The following is a 22,888-nucleotide window of genomic DNA, read 5'->3' on the forward strand; positions in this document are numbered from 1 at the left end:
GATGTGTTTCTCCATTCAATGGGTCACAGGTCTGTCAGAGCATTTATACAGAGACTCAGCCTACTTTATTCACTTAGGAAAGAAAGAACTGCAATAGTCTGTTATGCTCTCAGCACACATATTGAGAAATTAGATAAAAACAAATACTCTTGCTGGAAGGTTCCAACATTATTATTTCTTATCATTCAGAACGATAACACACAAGAACCTAAAACCAGAAAGAAAGAAAACAGGCTGCTCTCTAAGGCACCCAGGCACAACTCACCTCACCGTGCTTTAAGCTGGATCTTTCCAGAACTGACTCTGTGGCTGCATGCTTTCTTACAGAGTCCCTGAGCCTGCAAGCAGGACTAGGATTGCCACCCCACCACAGCCACTCCAAGTGACAGCTTCCAATTCCAACACAGTCCTCAAGACACCACACAGTCCTATTCCCTGCCATCCAGGGAGGCTGGACAGAGTTATTTTCCATGTGCAGTATCACCCATTATGTGCTAGGCACTTTCCAAATGCTTAAGGATGGTCCCTGCTCTGAGGCGCTCACAAGCTAAGGGCAGACAGACAAGCAGACAGGGTAATGCTAGATGTTGCAATTTGCAAGGTTCCTGAGACCTAATTATGCTTGGAAGACAGTATACAGAAGACATGGTCCCTGCCCTGTGAAACACACCAGGACGCCTAGAGGAAAGTTCAGTCACACACAGGGTTTAAAGCAGATTGAAACAGGAGCTGAAATTCTTAGGAGACACAAGGTGGAAGGGATGCTCCCTCCTGCTCTCACTCTCCCAAATCAGAAAGGGGAGGAGAAGCCCTTCCTGTGCTTTGTGTAAAGGAGGGGGAGTTGTGCTCTCCCTCAATGCCTCTTCCTTGAACCCTCGCCTGAATAGCTTCCTGTTTGTTTGCCACAGGGGTTGCTTTGATTTAGCTTTTTCTCTCTTTTTTTACTCTCTAGCCCCCATTTTTAAATGACAAGCAAACGGTGGGGTTGCAGCTTTTGAGGAATTTGGAACAGGAGAGGGTTAGCAGCCAGCAGGCAGGGATGAGGAGGGGATTCCAGAGGGTGCAGCGTGGGAGCTGGCATGAAGACAAGGGCAGGGGAAGCTTAGCTTGTTTGCGGTCTGGAGTTTGGGGTGAAGTCTGGTCATTTATTAAATGCATGCACAACACCCAGCCCAGTGGGGCCCTGATCTTGGCTGGGGCCTCTGGGTGCTACTGGAATAGTGCTCAATCCTAACAACAACAGGCAAAGAGAGTGTGGAGGCAGGATTCATGGGAGCAGCAAAGGGGATGAGTGCGATTAGGGGTCCCCCTTCCCTTTGGCTCTTCTATTGGCATAACTCCACCACCGCGAGAAGCTCTCCCGCTGACAGAGCACTGTCCCCTCCGGCGTGTAGGTCGGTGTACCTTCCATCACTTTCAGGGGTGTGGCTTATTCACACCCCTGAGCGACATAAATTATACCGACATAAGTGGTAGTGTGTACGGGCCCTGAGAGACCAGAATGTGTCCAACAAACCTCCTGATATTTTGCTGATGAGACTCACGCGCCAAAACCAATGGAGCACGTACATCTTGTTGCACGGCCACTGGCAGAAGTAAAAACACAGCTCTAGGCCTTCGCTTTGACTGCAGTGTATGTTGATGCACATGGGGTGAAATTTTTAACCCAGGCAGAGGTCTGCCACAAAACCTAAATTATTATTTACTATTTGTATTACCGTAGTGGCTTCAGCCGGAGTGATGGGCCAGGATCCCATTGTGCTAGGCACGGTGCAAACCCAGAACAAAGACTGCCCCTGCTCCAAAGAGCTTACAAAGTGAAATTAAGTGGCGTCTGGCTCAGACTGTAAAGCCCCAATTCAGCAGAGCAATTGAGCACATGCTTAAGTCTTGTTGACATCAACCATCAATTATTTGGATAGCAGTAGCATGCAGGAGCCCCAGGCATGGACCATTGTGCTAAATGCTGTACAGACACTAAACAGAACGGCGGTCACTGCCCCAGAAGAACTTACCATCTAAGAAAGAGCTTAGCATGTACTTAAATGACTTACTGAATAGAGACAGACTTAAGTATGTGTTTAACTTAGTGCATATATGTGTAAGTGCCTTGCTGATTAGGGCCTAAACTCAGACTCATATTAGCCCCTGAGCAATATTTTTCCATTTTAAATCATCTCTTTTCCCCTTTATAGTCCCCAGCTCTGTAATTCTGAGTAACAATAAAAATGGCTTTTGCAGTTTTTGGCTGCCTGTCTGCAATTACTTACATCGCCATTTTAAATCTAACCCTGGCACCACTAAATGTAAGGCCCAGCTCTGTCCATTGTAGGAGATTGCTCCCAGTTTTACCAAAACATCAAAAACAAAACCTGAGCCCACTCTTGCAGACAAATCTTTGCTTCCACTGAGTCAGTCTGTTCCGCTTAAATGCCCTGCAGCCTCCCTCACCGCGGAATCCATGAAGGCTGCGGGTTTTGGCTCCTCACTCAGCCAGCCTAGTCATCAGACACACAGCCGGGCTCAGAGGATTTCTCTCTTCTTTTTTAGCTTTGTGTGGTGTGCATGGGTCAGTCGCCAGAGCGACAGTTGGCCTGGAGAAATCATGTTAATAATTCCCTCTGTCCCGAGGATAATATCTCACCCCACTGATGGAGACCACGGGCTGGGGGAGCCTGTTTGAAAATAGGCTATAAAGCCCCGTGAAACGCGCATCGTGCCAGTAAGCCTGCTGCTTTGGCTAACAGTTCTGCCACTTCCTTTGGCAACGTGGAACACTGAACAGACTGCTCACTCCACTGCTGCTCTTTGTGGAGCAAAGGAGGGTGGGTTTTCTTAAAACTCGTCCTTATTGCAAACTAAAAGGGGAGGTGCTTTTCTATTCACGTCTGAGCCCACCAACTCTTTCTTACTGCAGCAGTTTGCACAGTTACTTTGACAGAGATGAGAAACAGAAAGAGTCCCAACCCACCCAGAAATGAGAATATAAATCTTTCGGGGGGGTTGGGGGGGGGCTGGGAAATAGGACCCTGCTTCAATCAGGAGCCCCAATGACTTCAATGGGTCTCCCGCTCCGTGGAGCTCGATCAGGGCTGGAGATCGTGTATCCAACAGCCCCTCCCTTAGGGGCTCCCGAGAAAATAAAAAAGGGACTTATAAAAATCCTTCCCCGCCTCCTGCCCTTCCAGAGTCCTGCAAACAACCTTTGGGCAGCTTTCAGCAGCTAGTGACACATGGGAGTAGGGAGCTGTGCTTCAAATGCTAGGAGTGTGCAATTCGCAAATAGGGCTTGGAGATGGCCAGTTGCTCGAAGTCAGCACTTGCCAGATAATGTGACACAAACCTTAAGCCACCCCTTAAAACTTGGGAGGGAAAGTGGGGAATCCTTGCAGCTGGCATCATGACAGGAAACTGGGATTTTGCTTTAGGATGCCACTTTGTTACACTGCAGATCCCATGATCTGAAAGTCCCCATTGGCCTCTGTTGTTGTTATTGTTTCCCAGCTCACTAACTCCAAATGCCACGGATTTATTTGTTAATCAGAATAACTCCAGCTAAAGTCTGAGATTCCGAGTTATGGTCACAACTCTGCCCTTAGCTCACCTCTGCGCAAGAGAGGAAAGAAAAGAGTGTGGGGAGTTTAAGTCAGTTACTTGGGCTTTCAACTTGGGCGTTTAATACTTGCTTGATTATTTTGAAGAATTTTGCCCCATTGGTCTCTCGCTGGAGATTATACAAGCAGGTGTTTCCTCCGCAGGAGCCAGGGGGTCCCTTAGGTAAATACAGATGGCCAAGATTCTCAGAAGCAACCGGCAATTTCCAGGAGCTTCATTTTTGGACACCCAACTTGAGACACCTACTGGGGTCTGATTTGCAGAGGACACGTGCTCAGTGCATGCTGAAAAACTCAGGCCTTGTAAGGATGCCTCAAACAGGCACCCAAGGTTACGAGTCAGTATTGGAAATTGTGACTGTGTACGTGTCGGCAGCGTTGAGAACAGCTTTTTGGCCATCTCTAATGAACGGAGGGTCTACTAGATAAATCTGGACGGAAGCATTTATTCCTGGTGGTGTATTAATGTTGCGATACGCCTTACCACCCCCTTCCAGAGCTCAGTTTCTTATACCGTTCCTGAAAACACCCAGACGTGGGCCATGCACCTTCTGTAAAGAACTTACTGCACGGAGACCTGCGGCTTTTAAAAGCTGTCATACCGGGAACAACAGAAATAATCTCCAAACATTTTGTTAGGGCAGGCGTCACCAGGTGGTGCTGTCACCCACTGTTCTTTTTTGCAGGGCGCGAGCCAGTTTTGACTCTTGGAAAGACATGCTGTGTTGCTGTTAGTTTTGGGGTTCTGCACGGTTTTAGTGAAGAGGCTTCAGGAAACAAGGAGCTAAATGAGCAGCGGAAGAGCGTGCTCTCTGTCTGGGACTCCTAATTGGAGTCGGTTCTTGAGGCAGAGTTGCCCCTGGGAACCAGGTGTCGGCACTGGGCTGAGATTCCTGAAAGAAGGGATTGCCCGGCACACTGTTTGACCATTTCATTTCAAGACGAGAGTACACGTGCAAATAAAGCTGCAGCTAATTTCTGTTCTGCCGGGCGGCTGACCTGCTAGGCCCGACACATCCTACCACTTGGCAAGCAGGTGCTGGAAAGGGAGACTGGTATCGGAAGAAGGGGTAACAATGTGAAAGTTATATTTTAAAATGCTCACACACACACTGCAGTGGAACCACTAACCCCAATTTCATTTTTTTCTTGTTAATATTTTTCAAAACAGTTCGGGCCACTCCTGGTCTATGCTGAGCTCTCTCTTAACAGAGATGGAGACAAACTAACCGGTAGGCTAAACGCCAAGGATTTTGGAATGGAAATTCTGGACAGAATGATGCAGCCAGGTTTAATCCTAGAGGTATTTCAGGAGGGGTATTATTTCCAAGCACTCCCGGGCCACCTTTGCAGCTCTAATGACAGTAGATCAGATCAAAGCAACATTACGATTAAAATGCCAGCAACCACCTGGAGCCGTGTATACCATCGACAGAGTCCCATCGTCAGAGCCACAGCCATGGCCATTGTAGCCATAAAAGTCTAAGCGTAGATGTAGCCCGTGCTAGGTGGGTGGAGATCTTTGTCTCCGGCTAGTGGCACGTTTCTGCTATGGCTGCCATCTCCAAAAATTACAGCCTAATCCACAGCACTCCCACTGACTTCAGTGAATGCTGGACAAAGCGGTAGCAGCTCATGCGTGACCCAAGTGAGGTCAGTTACATATTCACAGCCCAAGGGGGGCAATTCTGGTTATATTCTCTCCTGTCTGGCAAACTCTGCAGTTCCAGATTTTGCATCGTTTCTATCTATGGGATGTTCCTTGTTTCTAGCCTTCCTTCGGTTGTGGGGTCTGGTGCTTGTAATCCTTTCAACATAAAAGAGGCAAAGAATTTGCTCCTCAACCTTTGCTAACCATTGCTGCTACTCCTATGTTTTAGACTAGTCATGACAGCAAACCATTTACTGTACTGTAAACCTCAAGATTACTAAACACTTTTCACCCAAGCATCCTCCCCAGATGTGCTGCAAATGGGAAATTCAGCCCCACGATACCCTGAGATTCCCTCATTTTACTGCTGCGGGTGGGGGGAATGGAGGCACAGAGAGGCTAAACAACTTGCCCCCTTGGTCATCATACAGCATTTCAGCAGAACAGCTGGGAACAGAACGCAGGATTCCAGCTTGCCAGTCCCCTGCTCCAGCCACTAGACAATACCACGGCTGCTCACAGAGCAGAGTTTGAAAATCTCATTTGCTCAGGGTGACAGCAGGCTCAAGAGTGGACATGGGAACAGAGAGTTATAAGAACATAAGAACGGCCATACTGGGTCAGAACAAAGGTCCATCAAGCCCAGTATCCTGTCCTCTGACAGTGGCCAATGGCAGGTGCCCCAAAGGGAATGAACAGACAGGTTATCATCAAGTGATCCATGCCCTGTCACCCAATCCCAGCTTCTGGCAAACAGAGGCTAGGGACACCATTCCTGGCCACCCTGGCTAATAGCCATTGATGGATCTGTCCTCCATGAATCTATCTAGCTCCCTTTTGAACCCTGTCATAGTACTGGCCTTCACAACATCCTCTGGCAAGGCGTTCCAAAGGTTGACAGGCTCCTTTCTCAAGGGGAGGATAAGAGAAGAGGGGAACCTGGAACCACTCGGTTCTTTTTCTGGAAGGGGAGAGGGAGCAGAGCAGGCCAGAGCTGTAGACCATTTCAGCACAGGTGCCTGATCTGACTCCCTGGGAAGTCACTGTGAATCTTCCCACTGGCTCCAGAGGGAACAGACAGGGCTGTGAATCAGAGACAAGGGTCGGTGATAGAGCGGAACAAACTGGAGGAAAAGGGGCATATACGGGCAAGGAGGGAGAGAGACACTGCAGGGAAGGGGGAAAAGGAAACGGGACAAACACTGAGAAAAGGGGAAGAAAGGACACACCATGATCTAGGATAGGAAGAGAAAGGAAGGTAGACATGGCAAAGGAGACAGAGTAAGTTAACTTCCCATTTAACAGACTTGTAACAAGTAATTGACGTTATTAAATTAATCACCAGCAGCTTGAACACAGCTGCTGTATTCTTTTAAACTACAGGGATGAAATAGGAGGGCTGGTTCCACCACCCCACCCCACCCCTGGCTTAGTCCCTATTATTCGTTAATAGACCAGGGCCCTGCTGCGCTAGGTGCTGTCCAAGAGGTGCAGTAAAGGGTCAGTCCCTGTCCAAAGAGAGACTGCGTCTTTCTGAACGACAAGACACAACAGGCGGGGAATACGAGCCAGTGGGTAGTGATGGGTGGTGGTAAGGGTGGGAGACAAGATAACAGTCTGAGCATGGTTTCTGCGAGTACCATTTAGCTCACCAGACAGCGGTTTTAGGCCATGGCAGCAGAGGTGAGCTAGAAGGAGGGGTGTAGAGGTGGGTATGGTCGGGACTTTTTGAATTTTTTTCCACAAAGGAGTGGCAGCACAAGAGATACTTGATTTGTTACTCAGTCTGTAAGTGCTTTGGGGACAGACCCCACCTTTTTGTTCTGTGTCTGTACAGCACCTGGCACTACAGGACCCTGGTCCACAACTGGGCACCTCAGTGCTATGGCAAGACAAATAATAAATAATAATATGGGATGTCGGGTCCACTCTTTAATAATTTCCCTAACAAATGAGCAGACAGTGAAACTCCAGGTGTAGGGATATAGAAGGAGAGGCCAGACTAATTTCAGTACATCACATTTCCCTTTGTTTCATTTCCCATCGCCTTCCCCTGCCATCAGTCGCACCAGCACACCAGCTTTGCACGCCGTTTGACAGCTTCATGCTAAATGTTCTTCCGCGCACGTGGAATGCCGTCTTTGAGCCCATCGCCAAGGCCTCCTACCTCCCCATTTTCAAATCCCTCCCAAAGCCCCAACTCTGCTGTCTTCAGGGAATCCAGCTGACTCATACTGACAGGTCAAACATCTAAAACTAACCTTTGCCAAGACCTGGCCATGTACCACCTTGACACCTCTGCTTAGTATTAGTGTTACAGGAAAACCTAGAGACTCCAGCCAAGATCAGAGTACCACACACATAAACACACACATGCAGAGCTAGAGTCCCTGCCCCAAAAAACTTGCAGTCTCTCTCTCTCTCTCTCTCTATATATATATACACACACACACACACACACACACACAGAGACAAAGGGGGGGGGGAAGGAAAACTTGCACAAGGTCACTAGCAGAACCAGGACTAACACCCAGGTCTCCTGATTTCCACGCCAGTGCCCCTAGCCATTAGACCACACCATCTCCCACAGGTTGTCCCCTTCCTAAACTATCACTCTTTAAAGCAGGATCTCTAAAGGCCCGGACTCTACCTTCCTTTCCATCTGGAAACTGCCTCGGCCATTCTGTGCAACGCCAATAATGAACATTATTAAACATTCATCCTCCGACAGCGATCTTCTGGAAACAGACTTTCCAATTTCAGGCAAGAAAACTAGATTTCTGCTTTAAATAAAGAAGACGGTGGCATTAGTACAAAGCACAGATGACACACACATAATAGGAGCATTTGTGAACATCCAGAAAGCAAAACATAGGGTTCAGAACTCCTCGTGGGATTATAGTATGTTTCCACTGTAGCAGGTTTTTTTCCTTTTAAAGGATGTGATCTACACTGTTAAACTAAAACGTAAAAATGCAGAAAAAGCAGCCAGTTCTTCCGCTTTTCAATCTGAGTACTGTGCTCAATGCACGTTTAGAAAGAGACCCACACACTCGCCTTGATTCAGTTGGATTTTATGTTAGGAAATTATGTACAGTCTTTCCGCTACAGTTAGCAGCGTTTGTCATAATTGTTTCCGTTCCCACCCTCCCACTTCCAAAGAGAAAAGTTACTGGACAGAAAGCTTTTTGAAAAAGAAAAGCACACAGAGAACAATTCAACACTGTATGGAACAACTCCAAGCAGCACTACCACTGCAAAGAGCTACAGAAAAGGAGAGCTAAGCAGTGAAGGCACAGGTCTGCAACTCCTGAGACCAGGGGTGATTTGCCCAAGGTCCCGTGGTGTGTCAAGGCCAGCAGCACCAGGAATAAGTACGATACCAGTGTAGGTCCCTATAAACAGATCTCAATTAGGAAAGCTTTGAAGTACTTCCAGATTGTGCTCGTAGACACAACCAAATTCAACTTCCAGACGGATTCGTTTTTAAGGGGATATATGCAACAACAACATATCCCGTCTTAATTTTTTTTTTAAAAGGCAGAGTAGTTCCAAAAGGTGGGCTAGGCAGCCCAGTACATACAGAGGCAATGCAAGAAAAATGGGGTCTTATATTTTACTGGCTAGTCGGAAGATCATCGTCCCCATATACATCTGATATACAAAACGCGTAATACTGCTTTGTATCGTCTGGTTACGCATCACAATTCCTAACGCCTTCAGGAGAGCCAGACACATGGCCCTGAAGTGCATCTCATCCCAAGGTTCAGCTCAATGCGAACACTGATAACTAAGACAAAGTTCCAAACGCAGAGACAGAACTACATGCCGACTTGCTCAGAAGCATTTCATAAGACACAACATAACTACTATGTTGATTCAACAGAAAGTAACTCCCGTCACCGAGATTTCCCTCCAACACATTCTTTGTGCTAGCAGTGGCTTCTCTTGCTTCAAAAATGAAACATAATAAAGTCCCAGCTCATGAAATAGAATGGGTTTGCTGAAAGGCAAAAATATTAATGACAATGATTGTTCGCTTTTTAACTTAATTAACCCAAGACACGCAAACAAATCAGACTTTAATATTATGGCTAGGGCTTTCCAGTTGGGCCAGGTAAATGATGCACCCAAGTCTCATTACAATAGCTGGGCTTCTAACGCCCTTAAACTCCTTTGAAAACCCAGGCTGAAAAGCCCAGGTACTTACTAACTCACACTGATGCTCGGGAAACCCAACACAGGTTCCTGAACTTTGCAAAATTAGTGAGTAAATCGACAAGAGAAGCACGTGAGGAGGCTGCATTTTGCCAGAACCAGGGAACTAGTATTTTAGTTTTCATGATGGATACTTCACAGTAAATACAGGTACTGACATATATTTTAAAAGCAAAGACGACTTAGGTTATGTCTACACTGCGCACCTTGCTACGGTGTGGTTGTGCTTTATCGCCGGGAGAGAGTTCTTCCGGCAACAAAATAAAACCAGCTCCAAGAAGGGGCGGTAGCTTTGTCGCCGGGGCGGGGCTCCCGCCAACACAGCGCTGGCCACACTGGCACTGTTCGTCGTTAAAACTTTTGTCGTTCAGGGGGGTGGTTTTTTCACACCCATGAGCGACAAAAGTTTTAGTGATGAAAGTGCCAGTGTAGACAAAGCCTTAGACTTTATCAACAAAAGTTGTACTGATTTAACTGTATTGGTTTAGAAACTAATTCATTTAAATTGGCACAAACCCTTCACGTGGACCCTCTTCCACTGGTTTAAAAGTGCCTTAAATCAGTAAGGAATCAACTAAGGTTTTATCTCCACTTAAAAGATTTGCCAGAATAGCTTAGACCAGTTCCCTGAACGATATAAGCTATACCAGAAAAACAAGAATTTTTGCCCATATCGCTGAGTCTACAATAGATCTTTTGCCAGAATAGCTATGTTGGCAAAACCACACCCCTAACTCACCGAACAATGCTGGCAAAACTGATAACTGTGGACCAGGCTTAAGCTACATTAAAAAAAAGCCGCTTTTAGAGTATGTCTATACACGTAAGTACATCACCGTAGACACTCACTACAGCGACAGGAGGGGTTCTCCTGTAACTGTAGTTAATCTACCACCCCGAAAGATGGTAGCTAGGTGGACTGACCAATTCCATTGACCAAGCACTGTCTACACCAGGGGGTTAGGTCAGCATAGCTACTTCTCTCAGGGGCATGGATTTTTCACACCCCTGAGACATGCAGCTCTGCCAGTGTAAGTATTCAGTGTAGACCAGCCCTTACTCTGGGCCTACATACCGTTTGAGTACGGTCTAACCATGTCAGTTAGGGGTCTGGGTTTTTTTTACTGATATAGTTATACTGGTACATCCCTACTGTGGACAAGCGTAAAGGTGCATGAAGCCATATCAGAATACAATCTATAGCAGTTATACCAGTATAAAGATGCCTTATATGAGTATAACTTATTTCCCTTCCTATACGAGAATAGCTATACCTGTAAAAGCATTTTTATTCCAGCATAACTATATCCACACTAGGAGCAACTTACCAGTGTAGGAAGGCGGCCTGTAACCTGAGCCCCATCACGCAAGGCTGAAGCCCTCAGGGTTTGGCTTCAACCCCAGGCGGTGGGGCTTGGGCTTTGGCCCCCAGCAAGTCTTACACCAGCCCAGGTGACCCCCATTAAAACAAGGTGCTGACCCACAGTTTGAGAACCGCTGCAATATACTATACTGGCAAAGCCCTCCGAGTGTGGATGCAGCTACACAGGCAAAGCTGCGATTTTACCGGTAAAGCTTCTTTTAGCACTGCCCCCAAACCAAAATAAACTATATTGATAAAAGGGCAGTTTTGCCAGTGTAGCTATGTCAGCCCTAACAGCTTCTGCTGGCGCAGTTACGGTGGTCAGGGTTCACACCTCTTCACGCACCTGACTGACACAGCTGAAGTCTGTAGTGAAGTCTGGCAGGCTGAAGTCTGTAGTGTGGACATAGCCTAGATACCAGCATAGTTATAGCAGTTCCACTTGTGTGTGTAGACAAGACCTTAAACCAAATAACAACTTCTATACAAGGGTTTGCACCAATTTAAATATCAGTACAAATTCACACTGTAAATTATGCCAGGGCAACTTTTCCCTGCAGACAAAGCCTAGCTAAATAAATATGAGGCACTCTTAAATCAGTTTAAGAGCATCCGTGGAAGTGGGTTGCATCAATTTAACTAAATCTGCTTCTAAACCAACGTAAAGGTCTTGTCTATACAAGCAAATGGCACCGTTATAATTTAAAGGTGTGAATTTAAACCAGTGTAATTGAACAGGCGCAAAAGGTTGTGTGTGGACACACTTATTTCGGTTTAAGAGTGGCTGGTTTTGGTTTAGCTTAAGTCAGGTAGGAATAAGTTTAATGAAACCATAAGCAACCATTTTTAGGCCTTGCCTACACACAAAAGTGGTACTGTTTTAGGTATAGAAGTATGATTAAAACAGTACAATCCCCGTAGTGGAGACTCAGATACACTCATATAAAAGTGCTTATTCCCATTTAGCTTATTCTCATACAGGAAGGGGAATAAACCATGCCAGTATAGGGCACAGCATCTACACTAGGGGTTGTGCCAGTGTAAGTGAAAAAAATCACATACCCCCTAACCAAAATAGTAACACTGGTGCAAAAACTGGCTTTATACCGAAAGGAGAGCTTCCACACAGGCTTTTGCACTGGTTTAACTAACTCTATAGGATTCAAATGATACCAGTGCAAGGTTCTCCCGTCGACAGGCTCTTAGTTAAATCAATGCACATTGTGCGTGTAGACAGTGCTGTGTAGAGATGTCTTGAAGCCCTATTTCTCATTCGTTAAAACTGTTTTAGCAAAGTTGCGCTCTGTCCACACCACTGGCAAGAATGCATTAGCAGAAACAGGTGATTTCTTTTAAAAAGGTGGGTTTTCAGCAAAAAAAAAAACTCAGATCAAAAAGGCTTCTTAGAAAAGGAAGTTCCTCCCTTGCAGATGACTGCTATGCGGAGGAATGTCAGCCAGCTATAGGAATACACACAGGTTGTGTGAGCCTTGCTTGTACAATAGCCTAGCATGTAGGGAGCAAAGGGGGAAAAACAGTCCCTACTCCTGAGTGAGAACGGGGTTGGGAGGGCTGAGCAGGCCCTACACTGGGAGTCAGAGGTTCTCCACTAGTAAGAGGACAAGTGGACCTCTTACTCACACTGATAAACAGGTATACACACACTGACTTGCACCGTATTCATGGGAGTTGGTGGCATCCCCACGCATGTTGGGAGCACTATCTGGCCCTTTATTAGGGCACCCAGAACAGAACAGGGGTGCTCAGGACACATACCTGGTGGAACATTCTCAAGATGCCATGGCAACCAGAAATGGGCCCAAGCCATGCAGGTTGGACCTAAACTTCCTCAAAGTTCAGGAGTCTTTGGACCAGGTACTTTCGTTCTGACCCATCTCCCAACTCCTTGAAATTTCATACCAAATAGTACTTTCTAGGCCCATCGTATTGATGAGGGGGAGGAGACAGCTGAGTTGCAACAAGAATGATGGGACTGGAAGGTGGGAAAGGACAAACAAATAAGTATTTTTACGGAGGCTACCCATGTGGCTGATACTCAATGAAGGGCTACAGAGCCTGGTTGTCTGACTGAGCAAAACAAGCAGCTAAGAAGAGAACCAGTCCTGGCAAGGTAAACAAGGGCACCCAAACGAGATACAAGTGTTTCTTTAGTTTGCACCTTATCAAATATGAGACTCTACTAAAAAGTTATGATAAAGAGCAGCACTGGCCAGCTTTATCGAACAGCTTGTTATTACAAACTTCCACAGCAGTATCCAGGAGCATTTTTGTTTTTAAATCCTTGCCTTCTAAAATAGGGTCTAGTGGCAGGCAACATATAAAATCACACAAGGAGTGAGCCTGGCCAGTGTTCCACCTTCATCAATGATGATTTACATAAAGAAAGCTGAAACCACAGTAAGATGCAACAGAAACTAACAGCCTGAGATGGGACATTTTGGAGGGACACGTATCACAGAATCATAGAAGATTAGGGTTGGAAGAGACCTCAGGAGGCCATCTCGTCCAACCCCCTGCTCAAAGCAGGACCAACCCCAACTAAATCATCCCAGCCAGGGCTTTGTCAAGCCGGGCCTTAAAAACCTCTAAAGAAGAAGATTCCACCACCTCCCTAGGTAACCCATTCCAGTGCTTCATCCTCCTCCTAATGAAATAGTGTTTCCTAATATTCAACCTAGACCTCCCCCACTGCAACTTGAGACCATTGCTCCTTGTCCTGTCATCTGCCACCACTGAGAACAGCCTAGATCCATCCTCAGATAGTTGGAGGCTGCTATAAAATCCCCCCTCACTCTTCTCTTTTGCAGACTAAATAAGCCCAGTTCCCTCAGTCTCGCCTCATAAATCATGTGCCCCAGCCCCCTAATCATTTTCGTTGCCCTCCCTCCAATTTGCCCACATCCTTTCTGTAGTGGGGGCCCAAAACTGGACGCAATACTCCAGATGTGGCCTCAGCAGTGCCGAATAGAGGAGAATAATCACTTCCCCCAATCTGCTGGCAACACTCCTACTAATGCAGCCTAAAATGCCGTTAGCCTTCTTGGCAACAAGGGCACACTGTTGACCCCTATCCAGCTTCTCATCCACTGTAATCCCCAGGTCCTTTTCTGCAGAACTGTCGCTTAGCCAGTCGGTCCCTAGTCTGTAGCAGTGCATGGGATTCTTCGGTCCTAAGTGCAGGATTCTGCACTTGTCCTTGTTGAACCTCATCAGATTTCTTTTAGCCCAATGCTCCAATTTGTTTAGTCACTCTGGACCCTATTCCTACCCTCCAGCACAGTGATGGGCAACCTGCGGCCCATCAGGGTAATCCGCAAGACTGTTTGTTTACATTTGCACAGCCGCCCGCAGTTCCCACTGGCTGCGGTTCGCCATTTCTGGCCAATGGGAGCTGTGGGATGTAGCCCGGGCCTGGCTTCCCACAGCTCCCATTGGCCAGGAACGGCAAACCACGGCCACTGGGAGCTGCGGGTGGCCGTGCAAATGTAAACAAGATTACCCTGACGGGCCGCAGGTTGCCCACCATCGCTCCAGTGTATCTACCTCTCCCCCAAGCTTAGTGTCATCCGCACACACAGTGCCAGACAAGGGGTAAGGTGCACCTTGCTAATTCCCAGAACTCTGCTGTTTACAATAGCGTCCTGGGTTATTACTGCAGAAGAATGCTGTACTTTAAAAACAAAACAAAGCATAGGGCTCATGCTAATGACTGGGAGACCACTGTGGATTAATGAATTTTGCAAATAAGCAAAGAGGAGAATAAGTGGTATTAAAGAACAATCGAGGATGCTGAGCTGCAAAATGTTCTTTGTTCATTTATTTAAACAAGCGTAGATTAGTCCGGATGTTTAGTAATTGGTCGTTTACCAACGTAGGTGGAGAGTGATATATTTTGTGAAAGTAACAGGGGTATGTTTACACTACAGTGGCACAGATACAGAACAGCAGTTGTGCTACGGTACCACCATAGTGTAGACGCTTCCTATATTGACCGAAGGGGATTTTCTGTTGAAGTAGTTAACCCACCTCTCCAAGAGGCGGTAGCTAGGTTGATGGAAGACTATTCCACGGACCTAGCTGGGTTTACACTGGGCGTTAGGTCGACCTAACTACGGGACTGATGGCGCAAAATTTTTCACAGCCCTAAGGCAACAAGGCTAGGTCGATCTAATTTTTAAGTGTAGACCAGGCCTAAGTCTTTGAAATGTGAGCCCTCTTTACATCACTCAGCTGTTGCTGAGAAGAGGGGTTAGACTCACAGGCATGGGAACTAGGGGTGCTGCAGCACCCCCAGGTTTTGCGCAGGGCCAGTGGCCAGGGTTCCAGCCGCCGGCCCCGCTCCCTAGCTGTTGGCCCTGTGCCTGGGGCCCCACTTTCGGTCCCGCACCCAGGGCTCTGCTCTTGGGGCACTGGCCCTGCTCCCTGGCCACTGGCCCCGTGCCCCACACCCAGCCCCCTGATGCTAGCCCCACGGCCGGGGTTCTGCTACTGGCCCCGCACCAGGGCTCCGCTCCTGGCCCTGTGCCCACCCCCAGTCTTTGCCCCCTTACCCCTATCTGGGGACCCCCCTCCCGGAGACACAGCACTGCTCCCGGCCCCAGCTGCGGGGGGGTGGGGGGGTCGTGAACAGAGGTAAGGAGGCTGGCTTTCAGCACCCCCACTATTAAAACAGTTCCAGTGCCACTGGTTAGACGATTGGGGCGTTTGTGCTGCCAGCGAGAACTATCAGGCTTACAGATTCTCGAGTGAGATTCTAAGGCCTAGACTATATTACAAAGGCTTTGCTGGTCTAGCTATCCTCCCTAATGGAGACGCAGATTAGATCTTTTGCCAGTACAAACTGAATATACACCGGGTGTGTGTGTGTGTGTGTGGGCGGGGGTTACTGACCTAGCTATGCCGGTTACGGTTATGATTTTTTGTACACTCTTAACTAGGGTGACCAGATGTCCCGATTTTATAGGGACAGTCCCAATATTTGGAGCTTTGTCTAAGATAGGCGACTATTACCCCCGACTCCCTGTCCCCATTTTTCACACTTGATATCTAGTCACCCTACTCTTAACTGACACAAGTTATGCCAGCAAAACTTTGTTGGGTAAACCTGGCCACATTCTGCAATGGGCGTTGGGCCCGGCCCGGCCCAGCCCTTACTCCACAGGTGCATTTTTAAAAGGTCTGAACATCACAGATGTTCAGCTCTATCATTTCACACATGCATGTATTAAAGCTGCACATGCCAGTGCAATCCTAAGCACTCAACACATGCAAATCACATTGGCATCAATGGGTCTGAGCAGGCCAAGGGGCTCTGCTCAGACAGACTAGATCACAGGATCTGGGATCATGGTTTAAGTTTATAAGAAACTCTGTTATTGTCCCCTAGTTTTACGGGATGAGACTTTTGTTGGAAACATAATTCTGGGATGCCACTGCGTAATACAAAGTCTCCAGCCCAGGACAAACACATATTTGCATAAATTTTGGTTTATGTCAGTCTATCCGTTAAGTTTTAGCGGTGCAGGAAAGCATAACTGTGGTTTCAAATGGGTTTCATTTTCAGACACTCTCTTACAAAACCAGCTTCACTTAAAAATAAAATGTGAAAGAACACTGTCGCCTACAATATAAACTAAACTCTCAGCACATTAAAAGAAAAAATAAATTTACAATGTCTGAGCTGATGTTTTAAAAAGTGACTGCAGGTAAAAATTTGAAAGTCACCTACATTACAGAAAGTCATTACAAAAGACTTAGTAGCCTACATCTTATTGGAAGTCAATGGGATTTAGCCCCTAAGTGCCCAAGTCACTTTTGATAATAAGATTTAGACTCCTAAATCATTTAAGCATCTTTGAAAATTTTACCCTGCATGTATAACAAACATTTCTGATAAGGGTCTTTGGTATGAACAGTTGCTATCTATGCATCGAATACTGTATATACAGCGTAGCACATGGAATTGTGATCAAGCTTACACTGGATATTGAGTACAATTGTTACACATACACACACCCCAGCCCACCTCATTTATTAAGCATGGTCTGAAAGCACCAAATACGCGAATGCCTATTTTAAATTGTCTGAGGCAAGGAAAAGAGAAATACGATCTTGGGGCTTATTCTAGTCACACACAAGAGATTGTGAACTAAACCCTTTTAGAAAAAGAAGGCATCTAGGCTGGAAGTCATGCTATTCAGCAAAGCCTTGCGGGTGTATTATTTGAAACTTCCTAAAATTCTAAACTAACAAAATATATTAGATGTCACCTGAAGCAGTCCTGGTCTCCTAATTCTATGGTCTTCAGATTAGGAGAGCATTTAGCACATGCAGTGTATTCACCTTTTTTCAAAGTATTACTTGTATAAAAGCAATACAAACCTGTAACTGCTTGTCAATTATTGGTCTGACCTTTTGTTATTCTGCACTTTTAACCCCCCCCCCAACGAAACCAAATATTACAGCACATATGGTAGGTGACCCAAGTCCTATCTAACACCTTGACATATTTCAGGGTGAGCTAAGGACAGTGTTACAGCCTTTGATCTTAATTTCCAGTTTAATTTGGAGACAGCCCCTTAGCATGACTCGCATAACTCTGTGTGCATTAAAAATACTAACTAGCCTGTCAAAACCAGCTCTTCCCCAGCAGGGGACACCAGGTGCGCTTTGCTAATTGTGCTTTCCCCTAACTACTATTTAATAATGCAGAGCGGCTTAAACTGAAATTTTAAGGTTTGTATTTAAAAAAAAAAGAGAGAGAGAGAGAGCTTTCACGCCGTGTATGAGAGTGTTATTTCTTTTCTAAACTAAAAGGTTGGTCTTGGTTTTTTGCTTTCATTCCTATAGCTGTTAATGGAAAAAACACATCCATGTGGCAGAACTGGTACAGGATGGTTAAAAGAAAACCCATGGAAAGGATTATAATACCAAGGGTACTTTCTACAGGGATGTTACATTTCCTGAAGAACCCTGTTAAGTTTACTACGGATTTATATTCTGTAGGACTTCTCCTTTAGGCTAAAAACACTCCCACTGTGATGTTTGTAACCCAAACATTGCAGCATAGTGTGAAAGCCGGAAAGTGAAACTGACTAGACTGGAAACAGTGGTCTCACTCCCTTTTCCAAGTTGGGGCAAAGAGTAAACAAAGAGTATAAATGACAAAGAGTGACGTTAGAGTTTTACATGTTTAACTCCTCTCTTTCCCCTATCTGAGGCACGGTTGGTAGCACAGGGATCGATATTTTATTTGGATTTCACACAAAATATTATTTGTAGCCCAGGTTTCTATCCCTTTGTTAGGTTTCAGAGTCGCAGCCGTGTTCGTCTGTATCCGCAAAAAGAACAGGAGGACTTGTGGCACCCTAGAGACGAACCAATTTATTTGAGCATAAGCTTTCGTGAGCTACAGCTCGCTTCACTTCCTTTGTTTTAATTTATTTGCAGGAGTTTGGTTCAACCCCAAATGTTTACATGCATTTTATACGATTATCGAGACAACCGGCTTCAGACCCTCTCCTACCTTACACGGTAGTAAACCAGGGCGGGGAAATGGCTGTGAGCAGATCACTCAACATTAGAAGCTTTTCTCCCAGAAACACACATCGCAGTTTGCTGCCCTTTCTTGGCCAGACCCACAACCCGGGCACCCTCGAGCTCGGTGCACGAAAACCAGACAGCAGAGACTAACTCCACGCCTTGAAAACACTTCCACGGCCCCAACTCCTTCTCTCCGGCTCCTTGCAACTCGGAGCACAGCAAAGGGGACGCGCAGGGAGGAGGGGTGGGGGGGAATACTTTGTGCTCCTGTGAAATTGACTAGGGGCTTGTAACTGACTAGCCATTTGCTTGCAGGGGACTGGCAGAGCTGTAAACCCATTTGCTTGGCCTCAGCCACGAGCGGACCTGTGCTCTTTTATTAATGATTATTTTACATGAAACCTGAAGCCCTCCTTTTTCCTCGCCCCTAATTTTCCCCTTCAAAAGATGGCGGGCAGAAGGGGAGAGAGAGAGAGAGAGAGAGGAAAAAATCCCTTCCGTAAGGAAGATGGACTGCAACCTCCCAGGGCCGCACAAACTCCAGCCCGTGCTTTTTTGGGGGGGGAGGAGGGTGCATCGGCAGAGAGGGTCTCAGCTCCCCCAGGGCTCCTTATGGGGCTGCTTTGGGCGCCGGGTGAGAGGAAGGAGGAGGGGAAGAAGAATATAAAGAGAGAGAGAAAGAGAGAGAGAAATCAGCAGCCACACTGTATCCGATCTCCAGCTGGCTTTGTTACATTGTTGCAATGCACAAAGGCTGCAGAACCAAGGGGAGCGTTAAAGGGCTTGCCAAAAAAAAAAAAAAAAGAGCGCATTAGCCTTTCCCAAGTGGGTTTTGCATTCACCCTCTCCTCCCCCCCCCCAACTCCCCCTCCTCCAGAAAACATGGCCCGGTGCTAGCAATGCAAAACAAAGCATGGAACGAATAAAGGGTAAGATTAAATAGATTACTTTGCCCCGGCAGCTCCAGCAACGTTTGCCTTATAGTCCCTCCAGTTGCTCTTCTTTTTATCCCCAGCAAGGCAGCATAATAGATGCGCTAAAGCTATGGAGAGCTCATGCGCCTAGGCGCAAGGCCATGTGGGGAAGGCAGTTTCTGCACACAGCATTGGAAAGGACAGCGGTAGTCCTGAGGACTACAAGTCCCAGCATCCCCCGGGCTCCTCCTTTCAGTCTCCCCCCACTCTTCCTCCCTTGGACCAGTGGGCAGAAGAGAGAAACAGTAGGGGGTTATTCCCAGGTCAGCGGGTGTGTATGACGTTTAAACATGCTCCTTCCCCAGGAGAGGCAAGGTCTAGGTTGGTTTGTGGGGGGCTTGCGGCAAAAATCTGCCAAGATTTGTTGGCTGGGGGTCTCCCTAAGGGCAGACATTGCTGGGTGAAAATCCAGGCTTCCCCTCTCCGCCTGGCTTTGCTCCTCTCAGTCTCTAAAGGCACAACGACAAGAGCCCTTAAAAGTGCAACTGGAAATGTGCAGATTCTTTCAGAGCCCTATAATGCGTTTTTATCTCCTGGAAACATGCGTGCAGTTGAATACCAAGGTCATATGAACTGTATTTTTATACTGTTTTTTGGTTGCTTGTTTTTTATGGTTTGCACTGGCTAGAGCACACTCACAGTTCTTATGCAACAAGCAATACAAGTCACAATAAAAACAGAATGTAACCAGTGCAGGCCATAATGGCATGAAATGCATCCAAATACAAATCATGTTACAGTTTTGCTGTGGTTGATGCATTTCACAATATATGTATCATACATCAACATTTGCAAACCAAAATAAAAAAGATGCAATAATCCAACAAATGCAAATCATAAAAAATAGAGTGTAGATATTAAAAACACACACTCTAAAGAGCATCAGATAGGAACACTCCCAACTCGTAACAAACAGAGCAATCGAATATATGCTGAATTGGATCAACAAATGCAAACATTGGTAAAAAGAACAATATAAAAACCGAGACATTATTATAGCCAAAAATATGATTCAATTTCTTCAGTACAAAATAAAATATAGCAACTGGAAAACAAATGAATCCAGGGGAAACATTTGAATGTCAGTATAAAATAAGTAGTTAAGGGATTTCTCTCTGGATGCATATGCCAGTGGAGGCTTCCATGCTGCTCGTCACATAAACAGCCAGGCAGAGATGCCAGTTAATAAGTTGGTTTATTATAACCGTATTTGGAGGCACTTTCATTGTAAGGCCTTGTTTTCAGAGGATACGTTTCTGAAAAATGTGACCTACGGGACTGAAATTTCTCAGGCCTGTTCTCATCACAATTATGATTTTGTTTTCTTGTGGGAGTGGGGAAAGGAATAGTCCAGGACATTCCATTTAGAGAGTTCTGCAGTTATCTGAAAATGAAATCAAATAAACAAAAAGTGTTGTATATGCTTCCCCCTCCCCATAATGTGCTTTTAGTCCTCTCCAAACTTCCATCTTGCCATGGATTTAGTAATCAGAAACATGCTGACAGTGTGAACCATTGGACCTCATTTTTGAAGATTTCTTAGAAAACACTGCCACCACAGTATTTGAGGCTGCATCTGCTTGTACAACCAAACCCACATTTATTCCTGTTAATCTGGTAAACACACATGTAGCTACCATTTACAGTCCCCTCTTAGGTCCCAATCCTGTGACCAAATCTTCTAGCTCAGACCGTGTGGAGTCCCATTGAGATCAATGGGACTCCACACTCGTGGAGAGGCCTTGCTAATGGATCTGGTTATAGGCTCTGGGCTTAGTAGTCCATGGAGGACAGGGGGATGTTTATACCTTCCTTTGAAGCATCTTAGCCTGACTACTGTCAGAGACAGGATACAGGAAAAAATGGACTTAGTCTAATCCAGTATGGCAATTATGAAAAATATAGGAGACAAAACTATCCTATGCACCCAAATAAAACATTAAAGTAGCACAAAGAAAAAATAATGGCAATGGCTATGCTAGAATAATTGTCACAAATGTAACAATTTGGCCCTCTGAATTTAGGTGTCTTGTAGAATTTACTGTCTTAAGCACAAATATTAACACATTTGTATTATGCTGATTGATAACGACAATAAAGATTTTCTACTTGCCCATATGATAAAAATTTACCTGCAGAGGTTGAGCTGAAGTTTGCAAGGTTGTTCTACATATACTCAACCTTCCTTCTCTTGTAACTATTACCCACAACCAGTCATCCAATTGTAAGCAGAGTCAGGATGGGCTCCACCCTGACATCTGGTGGTGAGGTGTGGCAAGTAGTGGAAAAGAACTTCAGGGGCTGATCTCAATTTGCATAGGCACACCCACCCCGCCTAGAATGAGGCCATAACTGCCCAAATGGTCACTTTGGCTGTTGTGGGATCCCCAGTGTCTTTGTTATTGGGGCGGGAAGAGTAAATTGTTATTACCCTGATTATGGGAACTGTGCTTGGAACTGTACTTGGCCTTTTGTTATGATGGAGGGACTCACCATCAACTGAGTAGCACTCGCTAGGCAAGGGACATGGGTTCCAAAACTCTGTGAAGGGAGAGAGACTTGAGACAGGTATTAGTACCTGGTGGTGTGGGCCCCTTTGTGAGGGCCTGAAGCACCAATTGCACCTCTGTCTCTCTCCACTGTGGAATGTCAGAGCTAATGTTGGGTCTATTAAGAGTCTTGCTACAGGTACTGTGCTGCATTCACTTTGGCCTTATGGTGCACCAGCACTAAGGCCCCCACTACTATGAGCTGAAATCACTGAGAGCTGAAATCACTAAGAGCTGAAATCACTGAGCACTGTGTCAAGTAGTGGGGAGCCGGAAGATCTAGAGTGCAGTGGTGCTGTTCGTGAGACGGCGAGCTGTGCAGAGCGGAGCCGTTCGCGAGACGGCTAGCTGAGCAGAGCTGTTCGTGGGACAGCGGTGTGTTCGCGAGACGCCGAGCTGAGCAGAGCTGTTCGTGGGACGGCGAGCTGTGCAGAGTGGAGCCGTTCGTGAGACAGCGGTGTGATCGTGAGACGGCGAGCTGAGCCGAGCTGTTCGTGAGACGGCGAGCTGTGCAGAGGGAGCCGGTCGTGGTGGAGCGGAGCCGTTCGTGAGACAGCGGTGTGTTCGTGAGACGGCGAGCTGAGCCGAGCTGTTCGTGAGACAGCGAGCTGTGCCGAGCGGAGCCGGTCGTGGTGGAGCGGAGCCGTTCGTGAGACGGCAAGCTGAGCAGAGCTGTTCGTGAGACGGCGAGCTGTGCAGAGTGGAGCCGGTCGTGGTGGAGCGGAGCCGTTCGTGAGACAGCGTAGCAGAGCAGAGCCCTGTGGGGCAGTCAGCTTCAGGACACGTAAGGTACCCCTTACCTCTTTCCCCCACACACAGGCACATTTTAGCCAGACTGGGGAGTAACACTCTGCAGATGAACTTTTGAACTCTGGGGCTGGACTTTTTGGATTTTGGGTGATTTGAGGATTGCTGGACTCAAGAGACATTTGGGTTCTGGGACTCAAGAACCCGAG

At 46.6% G+C, this 22,888-nt stretch overlaps 1 protein-coding gene across 2 annotated transcripts in view; it reads right to left on the minus strand.

The window, feature by feature from the left end:
• BRD3 (bromodomain containing 3) overlaps window positions 1–19,510 on the minus strand; it is a 47,618-nt gene extending 28,108 nt beyond the window's left edge. For both annotated transcript variants that reach the window (XM_074973340.1, XM_074973339.1), the window contains exon 1: window positions 19,358–19,510. The gene's annotated coding sequence lies outside the window, so the exon portion shown is untranslated. The remainder of the gene's footprint in view (window positions 1–19,357) is intronic.
• Between the last annotated feature and the right edge of the window lie 3,378 nt (window positions 19,511–22,888).

The sequence above is a fragment of the Natator depressus genome, chromosome 16, assembly GCF_965152275.1.
Source record: "Natator depressus isolate rNatDep1 chromosome 16, rNatDep2.hap1, whole genome shotgun sequence".
Classification (NCBI taxonomy): Eukaryota; Metazoa; Chordata; order Testudines; family Cheloniidae; genus Natator; species Natator depressus.